The sequence below is a fragment of the Pelodiscus sinensis genome, chromosome 23, assembly GCF_052426305.1.
Source record: "Pelodiscus sinensis isolate ZL-2025 chromosome 23, ASM5242630v1, whole genome shotgun sequence".
NCBI lineage: Eukaryota > Metazoa > Chordata > Testudines > Trionychidae > Pelodiscus > Pelodiscus sinensis.
Genome location: NC_143074.1, coordinates 3,856,557 through 3,866,203, shown reverse-complemented (window position 1 = coordinate 3,866,203; position 9,647 = coordinate 3,856,557).

Genomic DNA, 9,647 nt, shown 5'->3' with positions numbered 1-9,647 from the left:
AGGATCAGGCCCGTAATGGCTCTGTACCCGGTTTCCCCATTTACCAATGTAACCGCCCCTCCAGCTCTTCCTGCCCTAGCCCCGCACACACCCTCTAGCTCTCAGGCCACCACCGGGCTCTCTAGCTGGATTCGCAATTCTCCCACTTCTAACACTTCTAACCCCTGCTGCAGTTGCCTGAGTATCAACCGTAATTTACCTCACTCAGCAGGTCTAAGACCCTGCAGCCCTGTTCTCTCCGGCGTACGGACAGCACTAGTCAGTGACCAAACAGCCTCAAAGTAAAGATGCCTTAAAAGCAATAAAGGACACTCTACACACATCTAGTGTGGCCGCTGGCTACCCATCTTTCAAGGCCCAGACTCTCCAAAAGCCGTGTAGGCACCTAACTCTCCTTGAAATCAATGGCACCTACATCACTGAGGATGTGGGTCCAACTCCCTGCAGCCTCGTCTGCAGAGCCCCTGTCTCTCAGCCAGCTTGTCTCCCCATTAGTGCTCAGGCGCAGTCCCTGGGTGCTCCCCTGGGTGCTCCACACTCCTCCGGTCACGAATCAAGCCTCTCTTACACCCTCCTTTGATCTTGCAACTCCCAGCCCTGGTAAAACAAGGATGGCACCTTGTTGGAGACAGGACAGGATCCATGAAGTGAGGGCTGGCGAGTGGCTGGTATCCCATCTCCCAAGGCCTGGCTCTCTGCTCCACCTCCTCCCCCAACGTCCTGCTCCTTTCTCCATCTCTTCCCTTTGGGCTCCACCCCTGCTCCCCCTCAGGCCCTGCCTCTGCTCCATCCCAACTGGAAAAAAAAAAAGCCACGGACATCCAGGATGGTCAAATGGCACCTGGACGCAACAGCCAAAATCCAGACTGTCTGGGTGAAAACCGGATGGGTGGCAGCCCTTCACAAAGCAAACAGCTTTCCCTCTTGTGCTTGGCCATCACCTTCGTCAAAGATCCCTTTACATGTGGATATTACAGGCATACAACCGTCCCCTCCCCTACCATCCAATGCGTTAGCTTGATACAGTCATTCCCAAAGTTAAAATAGCCCCCAACTTTCCGCTCACATGCTGTGTCCACAAAATCGATACATCTCAGGGGTCAGAACACTCTTCCAGGTCCACAGCGGTCCCAGCTACCCGCCTATCAGCCGGTGGCTTGGGAAGGTGGAATAATCCTTGGCTGAAAAGGTTACGCGAGGGTAGAGTAGGATTATGCCAGAGAAGGAGGATTTGCATGAAAGATGCTGTCCCCTTAAAGGGACACTGCAGTGCTGCCGGGGTTTTCCACATATTAACATTTCTAGCTTATTCCTCCCCTGCCCCGTTCGATGCACAGTCTGGGACGTAAAACATTTATGGCCTAGGAGCCTGACACAGAGTTAGCGGAGGTTTCTTTGGGCAATCCTAACCACTGTTTTTGCAGGCAGATCTCTCTGGCTGGCTCCGGCTGAGATATACCCAAGGCAGCGGGGGCTGCGAGCACGGGCCTAGCTCTCCCAAGATGGTCACCCAAAACCAGACACCAGTATTGGAAGCGTGAGCAGAAGCGGCCCATGCTAGTCACCCAGTGAGTCTCTGGCAGGGCCACACAAAGCTCATTGGTCTCTGACGGACCGGGCCGGGTCCGGGCACAGCTGAGGGTGTTTGTGCAGGGCAAATTGCTCAAACTCAGGGCTCCTTACTGCCCCTGACTGGAGGCCTTTTCTAACTAGGCCACAAACCAGTCGCACCGAGAGCTGCAGCTGCCAGCCTGGCCAGCCAGAAGCCTCACGAGCAAAACCCCTCTTGATATCCCAGCTCTTCCTGTGGCCCAATCAGCCCCGGGCCTAGCACACAGGTGAGGGGTTATAGAACCCAATCCCACCTCCCCCGAACGGGTTCTTCCAGTCCCAAGAAACCAGCCACAGATCCCGATCAATTTACACTCTGGGTCTTACCCATTAGACCACACTGAGCCAATCCCTTAGAATCTAAAATCTAAAGGTTTATTACTAAAAGAAAAAAAAAGCATGAGAGTAAAAAAAGCATGAGAGTGAGGTTGTTAAAGGATAATACATTACATGCATCGAATTGCCCAGTTCTCGATACAGAGATGTTATAAACTGCTGGCTTATAAGTCTCTATGTCAGGACAGGTCCACAGTTCTTTCTGGCTCGTGGTTCCCTGCAAGGTTGCTTCTGGGATCAAGAGCCAAGCTGAAGACTAAGATGGAGGGTGCCACATGGCACCTCTCTTGGCATCTTCCTGGCCAGAACAGATCACATGGTCCATCAACCTATCCTGGTGTCCCAAGTCAGTTACATTCCTGAGGTGTGTATTGGCACCTAGAGAGTCATTGTCTCCTTGCTAATTAGCATAGCCATCTTCTGAGCATTCCTTGCCCATTGCTCAGTCACCGTCTGACAATTTTCCAGCATCCATCCAGAGTACATGTTTATAACTCCACATACAGATATTACACGATTACATGAATGGCATCCACAGAACCTGTAGAACAGAAGCTTTCATGTGATACCTCACATGGCTCCCTTTGTATACACTTTGGGGCAAACAACCCCCCCCCCCATGGGTGCAGCAGTGATCTGGCTGCTCCCCTAAAAATCCACTAACATGACAACTCTGGCAGGGTCACACATAAACCTCATTGGTCTCCTGCCGTCAGGTGGAAATAGCTAGTTTTATCAGCAGACCAATGAGGTGAAAGAAGACCACAGCAGAACTGTCTTGAGGAGCCTGATTCCGGCTCTGATCCTTAGCACTGTTCCTGGTCTGCACTGTCCACTAGGCAAGACAGCTCCAATATCTTTAGTGGCAGGCCAAGACAGACCAGTAGCTAGGCCAGCACTAGTGCTGGGCATTTCATATCCAGCCAGTTGGTTGTATCTGCAGGCAAAGTCTGCTTGGAGAGAAACTGAAACCAATTTTTTCTCCCCACAAATTGTAAATAAACAAACTAACCTAAAACAGCACAGGTCAGTTGGATCTCCCGCATCCCTGATTTTCCCATTCCAATTACCTTGAGTTGTATGATAGATGGTGGACTGAGTCAGCCTGTTGTGGATGCTCGTGGGCCTTCTATAGAAGCCAGCAGACCCCAGCTGAGGGATGCTAAAGGAGCGTATTTGAATGTGTACCACAGTTCTATAGCATTTTACATACCCTGCGCAACTCCCCCTCCATCCCTCCACTGGCAGGAGGGAGAGTCAATAGACACATTAACCTTGATCCAACACATTCTCTTACAAAACAAGAATTTTATTTACACCTGGAATGAGAGTGATTGTTACATTTAGTACCTTACAAACTCAGGACAAAAGACACTGCAGTGTGTGAAACTATCCATTAAAAAAAAAACCCCATGCAATAAATGTGCCAAAGTGCAAACTCATCACAAATCCTGTTGTATAGAACCCAAAAGGGGGAGGGAGAAGGGGCGATGAAGCATTAAAACCCATGAGAATTGAAGCAGGAGCGTTTCTGCTGGATGGGGTGGGAGGATAAGCAGGGGAGATTCAAACATTTTCACCATCCGAACAGAGAAGTACTTTAAAATACAGCCCCTTAAAAACACCCCATAGATGTTAGAGGATTCTGGAGAGTCAAGGAGCTTCGCTTCTCTCCAGTCACTAGCAAAAGATATTTACATTGTACTGAAACTTTCTGGAAATAAAAAGCTTTTTTAAAAATTCCGGGCCAAGAAATAGAGCGTGGGGGAAGGGGAAGAGGAGCAGCAAAATCCACCCCACCCTATTAAAGGGGGACAGCTCAGGTTGTTTGAAGGCACTGTCTCCCTCATAGCTTAAGCCCCTAGAGATAAGGTTAAAAATCCAACAGGCTACAGTCTAGGGCAAATCAAAGGGATGCAGTACAAACCTTCAAGCTAACAGCAACTTGTCTGAGCCCCTGTAGCAAAAATACTTCATCGTTGGAATCTTTATTTTCCTTCATGTCTGTAAGGTTCACATGGGGAGCGGCCACACACCCACCCACCTGTACCCCCCTTTCACATATGGCGGGGTGACCGACCCTCCGTTCCTGGCTGGACAGACAGGCCCCTCCAGATACCCAGTGTTGCATCTTCCCACAGCAAAAGGGAAGGGGCCTGCAGCCTCACCCCCTTCACCCCCAGCTTTCCGCCAGGGTTCACACCAGCATGTGGCTAGCAGCTGCCTTGTGGCACTGTGGGGGAGTGAAGAGACAGGAATGGCTTCCAGCTGCGGGGGGGGGGGGGGGGGGAAGGAAGAGAGGACTGGCCCATGTCTTGGCAGAGCTCACCTCTCCCCCCAGCCCCTCTCCCCTGTGGCTGAAAGTAGCTGCCCCCCTCCTGCCTGCAGAGCGTTGAGAAGCAGCTAACACCTCCAGGCTGCGGCTGGCCACCGCCACAACCCAGCCACTGCCTGTCCCCCAGCTACAGTGCGGGCAGGAAGGGGCTGGCCCTTCAGGACGCCTTGTGCATCCGGGCCTAGGGAACCAGACTGCAGGGGCTTCCTGGAACCGGCCAGAGAGGCCAAGCAGGGGAGGGTGCCTAGGGGACAGAGCTGCCCCACACTCCTTGGGGGCCGGGTGGGGTGAACAATGTGCTCAGCCCCTGTCCAGGGAGCAGCTGTGGAGTGGGGCACGAACAGGCTGGAACTTGCTTACTCCCCCTGCCCCTCCAGAGCTTCCCCGAGGAGCAGCGAGGCTTCCCCAGAACACGGGCGGGGCTCGGCTCCTCCTGGCCAGCACCCCAGGCTGGAGTGCCTTGAGCTTTCCCACCAGAGGCAGTGGGGGAAGGAAGGAGCCAGCCAGGCCGGCGGTATGTTCAGTGCTTTGTCCAGGGGCTGGTCCTCTGGAGAGCGCCAGGGGCAGGACACACCCCTTGGGGGGATATGCACGAGCAGCAGGGGTGGGCTGAAGGGGCAAAGCAGGGGGAGGCCAGTGCTACTGCCTTGCACCTGACTGCACACGGCAGCCACCACCGCTCCCAGTGGGCAAGGAGTGGGCCCTGCTGGGGGAGCAGATGGTCCCATGGGCTGTAGCTCTGCCCTGCCACCAGCCTTGCATGCCCCACCCCATCGCTGGCCACGGCAACCCCCCCCCGTCCCACTGCTAGTGGGCAGGTCCCAGCCAGCAATAGGACCACCCAGTACTGTTGGGGGTGGGGGAGGAGACTACGGGATAACTTGCCCATTTATAAGAAAAAGCGAGGCCATCTGCCGGAGGGCTTTAAACGGGATATCTGGTCACCTCGTTTTACCCACCCCGCAGGGACATGGGATTACAATTTGACAAAGCAGGGAGGCTGAAACTGCATTGGGTAGTTCTAACTGCATTGGGAAGCATGCCCGTGGTGAATAAACCAACACTGCTCCTTCAAGGAAGAGGAAACACAGATCTGAGAGCCCGGGGCCCTCCCCAAACCCCTTTTCCCTCATGGACAGAGCGACAGGTGCCAAAACAGCCTGTAGCAGCACACACAACACTGGAAAGATGGGCTCTACATTTGGATGGCAAGAAAGGAACAAACAAAGAAAAGGAGGCAGCAAATGGAGAGAGGAGCTATTTTTGGTATTCGCTAATAAATGCTCAATATGGAAACAATTAGCGTGAAAAAAAATCCCTCCCACCCTTTCCCTCTCCTCTCCATTTGAAATAGAACAGTTAATAAGTTTGCTCCAGGAATGTAAATGACTCCCAACGCACTAGGATGCCAGACACTGCCCAGAAACCGCAATGGAGAAGGTACAGGCCCTTTGCCTCAGTGACGGAGTTCAGAGAGTGAGCAGAAGACCAAGGACTTGGATAAAAATCTCAGCATGAAAAGAGGCCGAAAGGATTGGGACTGACTCGAAAGGAAACGAGAGAGAGGATACAAGGTAAAAGTAACAAACTAATACAGGGACTAGGGGAGGCTGATCTTCCATTCATCTTTCCCACAGCAGAACAAATGGATGAATGAATTCCCAATGGGTAAAAGGAAATACTTTTCCCACACAAATGCCCATTCACGCGGCCCCAGCAGACTGAGGCTATGACTTTCGTAGGACTCAAAAACGATTGGAGATCGGCTGTTTCTGTAGATCAGGGCTACTCAACCTGCGGCCCGTTGGTTTGCAGCCCGCCGTGCAGTTTGGGTTTACGAGGGGCTCAACATGGGGCCTGTGGCTGGGATCCTTTGAGCATGGCCTCCGCCTGGAACACGCTGCGCAGCAGCGAGGCGTCTCCCAGGCGGGGTGAGCACTGAAAGATGCCAGTGGACCAGCTGGCTGGAACAGACAGGTACCGGGTGTCGGCGTGTCTAGCCCCCAGGGAGGAGGTGCCGGGAGCCCAGGGGCATTGTGGGAAGTGCTGGCTGCTTAACCTTATAGGCAGAGCCTGCAAGGTGCTGACTGGCTCACACTGACCACATTTGGGTCCGGTGCTGTGGCTTAAGGGTTAATCTTTGTATTCATGCCCGTCCCTGTGAAAGAAGCTATTTGCATATATATTTGCATGCACATGCAATCGTGCTTAAGTTGCGGCCCTTGGCATGTGCTGTGAAAATCATTGTGGCCCCCGGGGCTTCCAGAGTAGCCCTGCTGCAGATAAGGAGACTAACAGTAAAGATTAGCCAAAAGATTAGTATTGAAAGGGATACAAGTCCTCCGGCTTCTCATCACGAGCCAGATTTAGAGCCCCACGTGGACACAAAGCTTGGCTTGACACCCACAAAACAAGAGCTGCAGCTATCTGCATTGACATCTGCAGATGCGGATACCTGTGGATATCCACCAATTCGCAGAGTTCTAGGCACAAAGCTTGTGTCCACATCCACAAAAGTGAGCCACGGCTGCGTCCACGGAAGCAGATACCTGCAGAGTTGCAGGGCTCTAAAAATAGTGGACTGGCTGGACCATGATCCAGTCTGACAATTCCTATGAATTTTGCTGCTGCTTATAAGCTAGGTTAGTGTCATGCAATAGAAACGTATGATCCAAACTGGCCCACAGTGACTTCAGTAGCAGTTCCCACCCCTCTACCCAATAGGCTCCATGGAGAGTTGTCAACCCTCCAACATTGTCTTGGAGCCCCCAGCAATTAAAGCTCCATCTTTTAATTATAAGACGCCATGTGAGGACGCCTCCAGGAATCCACCCAACCCGAGCTCCCGGGGCACAGGACTAGGCCCCAAGTAATCCTGAGCTGGAGCAACAAAGAGCCTGCCTGAGGGGAAAGCCCTTCTCCCTGGGACCACTTCAGACCAGTCTCTCAACCTGTGGCCCACAGGCCACTTGTGGCCCAATCAGCAAGGAGCTGAAGCCCATGTGACATCTCCGGACATACGGGCAGTACTGGATGTGACCCACAAGCAGCTGGAAGAGACCTCAGGAGTCATCGAGTCCAGCCCCCTGCCAAAAGCAGGACCAACCGCAACTCAATCATCCCAGCCAGGGCTGTGTCAAGCCAGAACTTAAAGACCTCTAGGGATGGAGATTCCCCCCACACACCCCCTAGGGAACCCAGCCCAGGGCTTCCCCGCCCCCCTAGGGAAATAGGATGAAAACCACTGTTCTAGACTCGCCCATCTAGGGAAGGCTCACCCAGGTTTCCTGCCAATTCTGACAGCTTGCCGCTCAAGGGGGGAACAGAGCAAAGGCTCCCAGAATGATGCATCAAGGGAGGCAGCAGCTTTTCCTGGCAGCAGCCAGAGATCAGATGCCCCAACACTCCCCCACAGCTTGCAGACAGAGATGCTGCTCCACAGGCGACACGACCTGAAGCGAATTACTCTGCTCCGTACTGGGAAAGTGGAAACCCATCAAAGGCAACGGGGCTTGGAAGCCAACACAACGAGCAAGCTCCAGCACAGACGTCTGGGAGAAGCCAAGGGAGTCTCAGGAGATGGTGAATCAAACTTGAATCATTCCACAACCCCAGGAAGGGGCCTGTAACCTGCCTGTCGATGCCCAGGGTTAGAGCCCTCAGGCCTCAGCTTCAACCCCGGGGCAGGGGGTGGGGGTGGGGCATAGGCTTCAGCAAGTCTAGGCCAGCCTGGGCAACCCCATTAAAAAGGGGGGTCAGCCTACTTCGGGTCCCCACCCAGTCTGAGACTTGCTGGTTGAGGACAAGGCAGGCCTCTCACACCAGCACCGCCTGGAGGCCTGTGCAGGAGGCGGAAGGACTTGCTTTATTTCAAAGGGAAATCTAGGAAGCCAAGTGCTGTCCACATAAGGGGGAAAATGTGCCTGAGGCTCAGTTCTGCAGCAGCTCCCATGCCAAAGTCACGCTGCAGCTAGACGTGCAAGGCACCACGCCCAGAGCACAAGAGCCCAATTCGCACCAGCAAAGGTACATGACATTTCAACCCTCCCCCACAGTGCAAAGGGGCTGCAGGGGAATCCCAGAGCTTGGCCTTTAGCCCCCCAGCTGCAAAATCAGCTCCAGCAGAAGCAGCACACTCCCCTGCAAATGCCCCGCTTGATATCCACAGGGATCTGCCGCCACGGACATGGACATCCGGGGCTCATTTCCGCGGAGACAGAATTGTGTAGCCGCGCAGAACCAGAGTCACATACGTGCAGCACCCAAGTAGCATCAGCGTCACACAGATACAGCAAGACTCCCCGGGGATTCACACGGAGCAGAAGGTGGGCTCATCCATCAGCAAGCAGTCCTGCCACAGGTACGTGGGCTCAGCCAGAGCCCTAGTGGAGGCAGCTCACACGGCCGCCTTCTTCCAAAACCCCACATGGGGCAGAGGCAAGCAGCATGCCCAAACCCGCCCGCTAATCCAGAGCCCAGTCACATCAGCAGGTTTCCTGCCACGGTCTTTGTGGTCTGTACAGCACCTCGCCCAAAACCAGCACCCCAGCAGGGGCTCCTGGGTGGTGCCAGGATATAGATAATGGACTTAAATGGAATTTGGGTTAGCGGAACACAAGCAGCAGCAAAAGGGGTGCAGAAAAGGAACAGCGGCACAGCCAACATTCATGGTGTAAAACGGTGCTAAGACCGTGGGCATCAATTTCAGGAGAAAATGTTCAGGGCGCAAGTAGCATCTCACTGCAGGGAGGTGGGGGACAGGCCCTGGCCAGCATTCAGGTGCAAACATACAAAAAGGGACAGCAAAGTGGGGTGGGGGGGGGGGGAGAAGAGGAGACAAACCTCCCTCTAAGTGAGCTTCACCTGGCAGCAGCCCATGAATATTTACTGGGAGCAGCCCCTTTAGCACGGACGCAGACAGCTGTGACTGGAGAGGCTGGCGCTGGTTCCGGAGCCTGAGCCAGCCTTCAAAAAACTAGCACAGAAAAGCCACTTAATGTGCAATTGGTCTCCCCAGCCTTGGAGATATTACTCGTCATCAAAACCTTCTTAAAGGGGCCATGCCCCTTGTGTGCTCACATCCCAGCGCCTTCTGGATAATAAAGCATTTCCTGTCTGAGAAAAGCAGAACTAAAGGAAATCCATAGAGGATGCAGGTGGAAGATTGGTGGGGGTTTTTAGTGCACTTCTAGGAGTGCTGACCCAGAAGTTGGCACAAACTGATTAGGTTCCAATCTTTTCTCCCAGGACTTGTCTGTTCCAACTCCATCCTCCAATTTCACGACTGGATTTTCCTCCTCTGATTCCCCGGTTTGCATTGAACCCACATGCTAAGTTACAGAGCGGTGACTTCACTAGTGATCAG